The sequence below is a fragment of the Nycticebus coucang genome, chromosome 9, assembly GCF_027406575.1.
Source record: "Nycticebus coucang isolate mNycCou1 chromosome 9, mNycCou1.pri, whole genome shotgun sequence".
Lineage (NCBI taxonomy): Eukaryota > Metazoa > Chordata > Mammalia > Primates > Lorisidae > Nycticebus > Nycticebus coucang.
In genome coordinates, this window is record NC_069788.1 from 26,765,512 (window position 1) to 26,777,005 (window position 11,494).

General features: G+C 42.6%; 1 pseudogene across 1 annotated transcript; it reads right to left on the reverse strand.

The window, feature by feature from the left end:
* Positions 1-8,715: 8,715 nt before the first annotated feature.
* LOC128594498 (ATP-dependent RNA helicase DDX19A-like) lies at positions 8,716-10,998 on the reverse strand (annotated as a pseudogene). The gene has a single exon (XR_008382583.1). The product of XR_008382583.1 is annotated as an ATP-dependent RNA helicase DDX19A-like (transcript).
* Between the last annotated feature and the right edge of the window lie 496 nt (positions 10,999-11,494).

The window sequence follows — 11,494 nt, forward strand, 5'->3', positions numbered from 1 at the left end:
GATTCCTTCCTTATCTGAGCTGCTAGAAATTATTAGTGTGAGCTTTGAGGCTCATCCTTCTAGCTGCCCTTATGTGTTAAAAGAAAAAAAAAATACAGTTAAAGGGTACTTAAGTTAATCAAGCAAATAGATGCAGCTGCCTAACTTGTCCAGCAAGCTGTCTTGGCTTGGACTATAAAAACGTATTAGGAGTTACAGAAAAGCTAATTAACACTTCACACTTTTTTGCTTAGCTTCCTTATGTTCTTCAAAAAGAAGGTGAAGGAAAACAAAATTTCTGAATGTATCCCCTCTTGGAAGCACTTTCAGGAGCTGTTACCAGAGCTGGAATTCATTCCACTGAAGAGGCTGAACAAAGCTCCAAGTTTCAATACTATCATGACAGAGGCCAGATTAAGAAACTGTTTGCTATTATTTATCAAGCAGAGAACTAGTATCTGAGTTCTGAGCGCCCTAAAGGCCTGAGAAATGTTTTCATCCTTAGCTGTATTAGGAAATTGGGGATCAGATACTAACCTACTTTACATTCCTGGTAAACTCAAGGTACTGCCCTCTGGGCAGCTGGCCACTGGGCCTGCCCTATTTAGGTTCTGCAAGAGTTGTTTCAGCGTTTACCAGTTGGTCAAAAAGTCCACCAACCACAAAAATCCATCAATTCTTAAAAATGTAGAAACAGCCACATGCTTTCATTGCAAATATTACATTGGTACTAAACAAAAACTGCTACCCTGTTTCCCCGAAAATAAGACATCCTCCGAAAATAAGACCTACTTACAGGAAAGATAAGACATCCCCTGAAAATAAGACCTAGCGCATCTTTGGAAGCACACCTTAAAATAAGACACTGTCTTATTTTCTGGGAAACAGGGTAGATTATAATTAAGCTGTAGGCTGGGCAAGGGGTTCACACCTGTAACCCCAGCACTTTGGGAGGCTGAAGTGGGAAGATCGCTTGAGGCCAAGAATTTGATACCAGCCTGGGCAACATAATGAGACCCTGTCTGTATAAAAATAAAAAACTTACCCAGGTGTAGTTCTAGCTACTCAGGAGGCTGAGAAGAGAGGATCACAGGAGCTCAAGGCTGTAGTGAACTATGATCATGTCACTGCACGATAGCCTGGATGATAGAGACTCTGTCTCCAAAAATAACAATGATAATAATAATTAAGTTGTAGTGGCCAACTCACATTGAAAACCTAGTTTCTACCATTTTAGAGAAGAATCTATAACCAAAGTAGTATTTGCCTGGTGGATCTCAGGCCCCAGGGACACCTTCCCAGACAAAGCAACAAAGAATTTTCCTGATTTGTAAATGTATTTATATAAACAAAAATTTAACGGTGTAATCTAAATCATATTCATTCGAAATTGTGTTTATCACAGAAAAACTACACCGTTCACAGTGCCAATAAAATCTGAATATTTTATTTTTATGTGTCTCTCTCCATGGAAAAGTAAGACAGATATTTCTCTGCTTTAGACATAGAAAAAATTATTTTATGTCCTTCCCTTAATTAAGAAGCTTTGATTTTATTTCTAAATCAATAGGTGTATAAACAGAAAAAAAAATTAAAAATAAAAACATTTGACCCAGGAAACTGTGAGTCACGTTGAATTGATGGGAGAGTGACCATGTGACCTTAAACTTTTCACTCTCTACCCCACCATAGCCTGCTACCACAGAGTATTCTTTTGTAGGTTGCCACTGGAAGTAAATTAAATTCCAGTGAAAATAAAAGCCTCCTCTATTCTTAGTCCTTTAATGGAACAGCATTGTTGACACTCAGAGACCTTCCTGCACCACTGTGCAAGTCCTCGGAGGAAACAGCTGTTCAGTGTTTATGATAACAGGCAAGCAGAGGCTGAAACCAAAACATTCTGTGTTTTCTTTAGGCTGGTAAGCCTCTAGCCTCTGTGATTCTTTTATGAATGACTAAGTTGCTGAACAGGATAAAAGTTACTCTCTTTTTTTTTTAGGGCCTACTTAGCACTGAGAGTGCTAGTACAAAAGAAATAATTCAGAATCTCCAGGAAAACTCTGACAGGTACAGTAAAGCAGGAGATAGAACAATAAAAAGATGGCACCGTAATTCAAAATGAACTATAGACCTAAATGTATTATAAAACACAAACCCATAAAACTAACAGATCACATAGGTGATAAATCTAGGTAAATTATGTGTTATCTAAATATTTATATGTTTAGCTAAAATAAATCTAGGTGACCTTTGATTTAGCAATTTTGTAGATACAACAATAAAAGTGTAATCTGTAAAAAAAAGTTTGATAAGCCAGACTTCATTAAAATTAAAAACTGCTCTATAAAAGACCCTGTTATGAGAATAAAAAGACAAGCCACAGATTGGGAGAAAATATTTGTTCAACATATAACTGATGAAGGTATTGTATCCAAAATATACAAAGAACTATTCAAATTCAACGGTAAGAAAACAACCTGGGGCAGGCACAGGGTCTCACGCCTCACCCAGCACTTTGGGAGACAGGAGGGTCACCTGAGGCCAGAAGTTTAAGATCAGCCCAGGCAATATAGCAAGACTCAGTCTCTACTAAACATTTTTTTTAATTAGCTGTCCCATGATAGTACAGGCCTATAGCCCCAGCTCCTAGGGAGGCTGAGGCAAGAAGATCATTTGAGCCTAGGAGTTTGAGGCTGCAGTGAGCTATGATCACACTACTGCACGCCAGCCCGGGAGACAGAGCGAGACCCTGAGAAAGAAAGAAAAGGAAAAAAGAAAGGAAGGAAGGAAGGAAGGGAGGGAGGGAGGGAGGGAGGAAGGGAGGAAGGAAATTAAAAAGGAGGCAAAATATCTAAACATACTCCTCACATTAGGGTTCAGCTGGCAAATAAGCCCAGTGGAAGATGCTCCACACCTTGTATTATTAGAGAATTGCAAACTACAAGAACAGTGAGACACTGCTACGCTAGTACCTATTAGAATGGCTAAAGTCCAAAACATTGACAAGACCAAATGCTAGCAGGGATGTACGGCAACTCTCATTCATTGCTGGTGGGCATGCAACAAGGTACAGGTGCTTTGGAAGATATCTTTTGCAGTCTCTTACAAAGCTAAACATAATCTTATCATATGATCCAGAAATCTCACTTCTTGGTATTTACCCAAAGGAATTAAACATTATGTTCACGCAAAAATTTGCACACAGATATTTATAGCAGCTTTATTCATAAATGCCAAAACTTAGAAGCAACCAAGATGTCCTTCATTAGGCAAATAAATACACCATGGTACATCCAGGCAATATTATTTGGTGCTAAAAAGAAATGTGCTTTTGGCTCTGCACCCGTAGCACAGTGGTTACAGCGCCAGCCACATACACCGAGGCTGGTGGGTTCAAACCCAGCCCAGGCCAGCTAAACAACAATGACAACTGCCACAAAAAAATAGCTGGGCGTTGTGACAGGCGCCTGTAGTCCCAGCTACTAGGGAGGCAGAGGCAAGAGAATCTCTTACGCCCAAGAGTTTGAGTTTGCTTAGATGCCACTGCACTCTACTGAAGGCGACAAAGTAAGACTCTGTCTAAAAATAAAAAAAAAATAAAAAAGAAAGAAATGTGCTATCAAGCCGTGAAAAGACATGGCAGAACCTTAAATGCATATTGCTCAGTGAAAGAAGCCAGTCTGAAAGGGGCATATGCTGTATAACTTGAACTACATGACATCCTGGAAGAGGCAAAACTATGAAGACTGTAAAAAGATTAGACATTGTCGGGGGTGGGGAGGTGGGAGGGAGGACTGGGTAGGGCACCAGAGGTTTTTAGGACGGTGAAATGGTACGATAAGGTCATGGCAGATGCAGGACGTTGTACATTTGTCAAAACCTGTAGAACCATATGATAGAAAGAGTGAACCCTAATGGGAACTATGAACTTTGGGCTAATTATAATGAATCAATAGTCATGCATTTATTGTAACAAACGTATCACACTACTGCAAGATGTTAATAGGAGAAACCGGAAGCAGAGGGAGGTGATAGGAAGAGGCCTGTATGGAATTCTCTGTCAATTTTTCTGTAAACCTCAAGCTGCTATAAAAAATAAAATCAGCCAGGCGTGGGCGGCGCCTGTGGCTCAAAGGGCTAGGGCGCTGGTGCCATATGCCAGAGGTGGTGGGTTCAAACCCAGCCCTGGCCAAAAACCACAAAAAAAAAAAAAAAAAAAAATCAGCCAGGCGTGATGGCTCACCTCCAATCCTAGCACTCTGGGAGGCCAAGGCAGATGTATTGCTTAAGCTCAGGAGTTCAAGGCCAGCCTAAGCAAGAATGAGACCCCGTCTCTACTAAAAATAGAAAAACTATCCAGGTATTGTGAGAGGCACCTGTAGTCCCAGCTACTCATGAGGCTGAGCAAGAGGATCACTTGAGCCCAAGAGTTTGAGGTTGCTGTGAGCTATGATGACACTATGGCACTCTACCAAGGGCAACAGAGTGACATTCTGTGTCAAAAAAAAAAATCTATTACTTAAAAAACAAAAACACAGTATGTTCAGGGTTTCAGGAAAGCACAGAGTAGCTGAACTAAATCTGACATTAGGCAAGTCAGGGAAGGCTTCCTGGAGGAGACAAACTCTGCATCGGATCTTAACGAGGAAGAGGAGGAGGAAACAAATAGAAAATGGTACTGCAGGCAGGCAGGATGATACAAAGAAAGTAAGGCTCAATCCCTGGACCCTATGAATGTTCTATAAGGAAAAACAGTCTTTGTAGCTATAATTAAGTTAAGGATCTTGAGATGGGATCATCTTGGATTATCCAGGCGAGCCCCAAATCCAATCACAAATGCCCTTGTAAGAGAAGCAGAGGGAGATTAGGTGCCGTGGACACCCATGTAGGCGGCAGAGACTGGCCTGATGCCACCATAGCTGAGGAGTGGTGGAAGCCACCAGAAGCCTTTGGAGGGAGTGTGGCTCTGCTCGGTGAAACTGATGTTCAACTTCTGGCTTTCAGAAAGATAAATTGCTGTTGTTTATAAGCCACCAAGTTTGTGATAATTTGTTATGACAGTCATAGGGAATTAATACAACAGACAAAGGCCATAATATATTTCTAGAGTTCCTACTGCATGGCACATAGTATTCCATCTACTCCACATATTTTGATTCATTTATTTCTCATAACAACAAATGAGGGAGTAGATACTATTATTACCTCTGTCTCTATTTCCTGTAGGGGAAACTAAGGCTCAGGGAAGTTAGGTAACTTGACTGAGATCACAACTGCTAGTAAATGATATAGGTGGCATTCAAGGCCTCCCAATCGGGCTCCAGAATCCTGTGCTTAACCACCAGATGATGCTGCCCTGGAATCGGAAACAGATGTGGTGTGTGCAGGGGCCACACACAGAGTTTGGTGCGTGAAGCAGTGAGGAGTAAGGGAAGGCTAGGGGGTAGGCAGGAGCCAGACCATGTGGTCATCTGAAGACCAGGCCTCGGTGTACCACATCACCTAGGGAGCTTGCTCACACCCCAGTCACTGAGCCCCACCCTCGGTTTCAGATTCAGTAAGCCTGAAGTGGGGGATGAGAATTTGCATTTCTAACCATTGCAGGTGGTGCTGATGCCCCTGACCCAGTCACACTTTGAGAACCACTGTTCCAGACAATGAGAAGCTATTCAAGAGTCTGGAGTAGGCATGTCAGTAACTGCGGCTGATTAGGGTGGAGAAGAACTTCCGCATAGTAGCGGGGCTCTCACATGAAGAGGGAGAAGGTTTGTCATGGGTTTGTCACCAAAGCTAAGACAGAATTCTAGGGCAGATTTCATTATAGTCCAACATAAGAAACTGCTTTTTAAACAACCAAAATATCTATCAAGTGACAGGAGGTCCATGCACTGGAATATTATTCAGCAGTGAAAAGGAATGACATGTGGTACCAACCCATACTGCAGCATGGATGAACCCCCACAATGTTACACTAAGTGAAAGAAGCCAATCACAGCAGGCCACATGTGTGTGATTCCATTTATATGAAATACCCAGAAGGGAAAAGTCCAGAGAGATAGCAAGTAGATTAGTGGTTGCCTAGAGCTAGGGTGGAGGGAAATGGGGAGCTATTGATGGGTGTGGGATTTCTCTTTGGCATGATGAAAATATTCTAAAATTGGGATGATGGTTGCACAACTCATGAATGTATTAAAAAATGGAACTGAATGCTACATGGGTGAATAATATGGCATGTAAGTATCTCAATAAAGCCGTTATAAAAATAAATAGAGTTGTGAGCAAGCCATGCATGGTGGTTCATGCCTGTAATCCCAGCACTTGGGAGGCCAAGGAAGGAGGACCACTTAAACCTAAGGAGTTCAAGATCAGCCTGAGCAACATAGTAAGACACTACAAAAAAAGTGAAAACATTAGCCAGGAGAAGGGATGTATGTCTGTTAGTCCCAGATACTCCAGAGGCTGAGCCCAGGAGTTCAAGGCTACAGTGAGCTCTGATAAGGCCACTGCACTGTAGCCTGGATGACAGAGCGAGATCCTGCCTCCAAAAAAAAAAAAAACTGTCCCAAGCAGAGAAGTCACAGTATTAGAATTTCACTTTGATACTTTTCCTAAAGAGCAAGTGGAAGATAGTTGACAATATGAGAAGCAAAAGCTCAATATTTAAACTAAAAGCAGAGCTGCTCTGCTGCTAGAAGGGAGGGACAAGTGCCACAGGATTCTTCAGCTTGTAGATTCCAGCGTCTGTGAGGCCTGAGCTCCACTACTAACCCTCTCCAAGCCTCAGCTGCCTCACCTAGAAAGTGGAGAGAGAATGATGAGTGAAATACACTACATGAAGCATAATTCTTGCCACCTAGTAAGTGCCCATTGCTTGGGAGATATTTCTATTTTAGTGCTATTATTGGGAGGGGTAGAACAGAAGCTCCACCCTTCTGGATGGATTGTGGTATCCGAGGCTTTTTTAATACATTTATTTCAATACAACTATGCATACCGGAAGACAGTCATATTGATTAGAATAGCGTGATTTAATTTAACCTATCACACACATTTTTTTTTTTTTTTTCCAAGAGAGAATCTCATTCTGTTGCCCTGGGTAGAGTGCTATGGCTTCATAGCTCACAGCAACCTGAAACTCTCGGGCTCAAGAGATCTCCTTGCCTCCGTTTTTCTATTTTTAGCAGAGATGATGTCTCACTCTTGGTCAGGCTGGTCTGAAACTCCTGAGCTCAGGTGATCCACCCACCTCAACCTCCCAGTGTGCTAGGATCACAGACATGAGCCACTGTGCCCAGTAACATCACACACAATTTGAACTAAAAAGTTGTACATGTTTTAAATTGTAAATAGGGGGAAAAAAGGCAAGACTTGCAATCTGGACTATTTTTTATCTATTATGAAATATCTTTCCTCAAATACTGCCAATGCAGGCAGCAAAAATCCTGAGAAATTTGCTTATACTTGACTTCAGAAAAATAACATGTGTTGCACTGTGCAAAGTTTAGAAATTGGAACAGAAAAGCATTTTTATGATGCCAGCTTATACAAATTCAATAACTATAGTGTGGCCTTAGGGTAGAGGTACTTGAATGCAGAAACAAGTGAAATAGTTGTATGGATCTAATATAGTACCTAGCTTCTAAATCTAAACAAAATCTACACTCTATGACTCAACCAATTCCCTCCGTCTGAGTTAACACTATCACTGTGAAGGACATTTTGAAAAACACCAAATTAAATTGTTTTTTATCCACCTACTTCTAAAATCACATGGTTTGTATGGTATGGTGCCCATGATCGCATTAATGTACACAGCTATGATTTAATAATAATAAATTAATTAATTTAATTAAATTTAAAAAAATAAAATAAAATTGCATGGTTTTAAGTGAGCATTCTTCCTCACTTAAGTGAATCAGACTGATTTTCTTCCAGATTTATAGATTCAGGCATTGAATAATGTGCCTGTTCTTTCAAGGCACTGGAGTCATTTTCTATGTTAGGCCATTAATCTTGATCGCATTTCAGTGAGACATGGAAAAAGTAGGTCTCGTCCTCTTCAAGTTTTAGATGGAGAATAAGGCGCTGAAAGTTTATACCCAAGGTCACTGAAGAAATCTGTTTTCAGAGCTGCCACTAGATTCTTTGCCTTTGGAGATCCCTCCCAGAGGGCTTTCTGTTAGATTTTGCTGATAACTTGCAAAAAGAGAATTTGTGTGGAGTTTTAATCGGGAGACACCTGGTCAACCAGAGTATGCAATGCCTCAGCAAACTTATGTTAGAAAACATTGCTAGAGGATTATCAGCCTTTCTCTTGGCTGATAATATATATTCTCTTTGGCTGATAATATATATTTGTCAATATACCAAACTAAAATATCTCATATTGTGTTTTACTTTATAGTTCTTTAAGAAACATTGAGCACCTTATGTCTCAGTTTCCGGCCAGTGTTATTATCGTCTATGAATGGCCGATTCCAATCCTTTGTTTCTTTTTCTTTTCTTTTTTTTTTTTTTTTGGTGTGTATAGCTATAATTTATCTATCCTTATTCATACAATGTATGAATTAAAGTAATCCATAAAGTCCACTATTATGGATGAACAGCATAGTCCAGAGTTTTCATGTGGTCATAACTTCCTTTCCAAATTGCTGTTCGGCTCCAGGCAGAGCGTGACAGCCCATGGATAAGAACCAACTAACTTAGCCACATGTGTTCAGACAATCACCTGGTGTCTCCTGGTTGCCATGACTGAGCAGATGGGGTAACTGACAGAAGGCAGGCCAGATCCTTGAAGGATTCATCTATGCTGGCTGGACCAGTCTCCAAGGAGCTGGGATCCATTGATTTCTATGCCTCTATCAAAATCTGAAGTATACAAAAGTAGCCAAAATGTGCACTGGGGAGAAATGGGTATCTTCTGCAACAGAGCACAGATAAAAGGGATAAGCTGGAACATTTATAGATTTCAGAAGCAGGAGGCCAACTTTGAGGGGAGGAGAAATGCTCATGAGGGGTCCAAGGAACGGGGCAGTTCCTGGGCCTCTCTGCTGTTGGCCACTACTCCACCCATTGTGGTGGGGCCACACCATGTCCTGCCTGGCTTCCTCACATGACCACTACCTCTGGCATTTTCTTAGAAAATGAAGGCCTCACACAACCCGCCAAACCAGAAAACAGGCAGGGAGTCTCCTGGGGCCAGTGATTACCAACAGCAACCAGATTACTATAAAGATGGGGGAAACCATGGCTTAAGGGGGGAGGATGATTAAATTTTCCAAAATGCAAAATTTTCCTTCTATTTTCCCCCATCATTTGCAGGAATTTTGGTCAAGTCCAAACGTAATTTAAAATGAGGTAGGTAGGTTCTTTCTGCTCGTGCCTTCATCATTGTGGTGACTGTCCAGGCCTCTGCTGAGAAAGCACTAGTCTTCCAGGAAGGGGCAGCGCCAGGGTGGGTACCAGTGACTGGTGGAGCTTCTCAGTTGGCTATTTTCTCAATCTCATCCAAATCATCCATGTCCAGTCTTTCTATCTTCTTATTAAAATGCTCCTGGATTCTGTTCAGGATGTTCATGCTGTGTTTGCTGTCGACCATGTTCACGGCCAGGCCCTTCTTGCCAAAGTAGCCAGTGCGCCCAATTCGGTGCAGGTAGGTCTCATTGTCTGGGTTCCCATCCTTGTCCACAGGAAGATCAAAGTTGATGACGACAGACACTTGTTCAACATCGATGCCGCGGGCACACACGTTGGTGGTCACCAGAACCTTCTCTTTGCCCTCTCAGAAGCGCTCAATCACTGCAGCCCTCTGCTCCACCATCATTTCTCCACTCAGCAGGGCCACCTGGTGGCCTTCTTTTGAGAGCTCTGCTGCCAGCCAGCTAGCTGTTTTGTGGATATGGCAGAAGATCATGGCTTGAGCAATGGCGATGGCCCCGTAGAGGTTACACAAGGCCTGGAACTTCTCATCTCTGTTGTTGCACAGGACGTAATACTGCTTGATGGTGTCCAAGGTCTCCTCCTCACGCTTCAATTTGATGACATTTGGGTCTGGCACCACTCTCTGGGCAAAGACTCTTCCACACAGAGTCTTCAAAGGTAGCAGAGAAAAGCAGCATCTGGCAGTTCCTGGGCAGCATCCTCTGGATACGGATGCTATGATCCTGGTGGCCCTGAGTAGCTATCATCACATCAGCCTCATCCAGAACAAATACCTTGATCTTCTTGGGATCAATGAACTTGAGTTTGGAGCACCAGTCCAGGATGGTCCCAGGAGTACCAATGACAATCTGCTCACTGATCTTTTGACCCCTTTCCAATTTATTGCCTCGGACAGCATAAGCAAGCTTTAGTTCTGGATGAAATTTGCCCATCTGCTCAATCCCTTTTCCTGTTTGAAGTGCCAGCTCATACGTTGGGGAGGGGCATAGACACTGGGGGTATCTGTCCACTGGTTCCACCCGGCTAAGCATGGCTAGGACGAAAGCAGCTGTCTTTCCTGTGCCAGATTGAGACTGGGCAATCAGGTTCTGGGGAGGCTCAGCAAGCATCATGGGTAACGCGTTCTCTTGTATCTTGGATGGTCGATTGAAGCCCATGGCATAGACTCCCTGGGGAAGCTGTGGTTTTAACCGAAGCTCTTCAAAAGACTTCACAGAGTAGAGGGGGGAGTTTGGATCCCGCTGTAGGACTTCCACTTGGTTTGTGTTATCAACAAGGTTGCTTCTGATCAACTTGTTGAGTAAGGACTGGGCAGCTCTGTCCTCTTTCTCTTCTTCATCTGTTTTCTTAGCAGTGGTACTGGTTTTGATAACACCATTAGTATCTGGTTTGACTTTCTCTTCCTTGATCTGCAAGCTGCTCAGCAACTTGACAGCTGCTTCCTGCTCGTCCACCGCCAGTGCCCAGGAGTCCGTGGCCATGGTCCCTGAAAAGGGAGGCCAACTTGCGAGAAACTGCAGCGCACCACGCACCCACACCGGCCCTGGGCCCGCCACCCGCACCAGAACGCCTCTCACGAGAACCCCTTTGTTTATTTTTCTACTGTTGTAGCTTTTTCTAATTAAGAACATTAGTTCTTTGCCATATATTTTTGGCAAGTATTTCCCCCCTAGTCTATTGCTGATATAAATGGATTACAAACTTTGATATCCCAACAGAATGTGGTTTCTTTATTTTACCCAAATTTGTCATCTTCATGAGACCACTTGCCCAAGAGAAGGTAGAACTAACTAAATATCAAAGCAATTTACTTGTTAGACTGATTTAACAACTGAAGCAGTCCCTATAGGTAATGCTCACTTTTAAGGGATAATTGTTTAGTCAATCTCATTGTACACACCCTGCCACTACCATCTCCATCTTCACTCCTACTATTCCCAGGATGGGATTTGGTAAGTGGGAAGAGGTGAGCTTATGAGAGCTCAGGAGAAAGAATGTGCAGAGTGCTCCAGATCCTCACTACTGCCATCTGCAGAATGACAGGCATGGCACTCACTGGGTGACACTTGGCCCC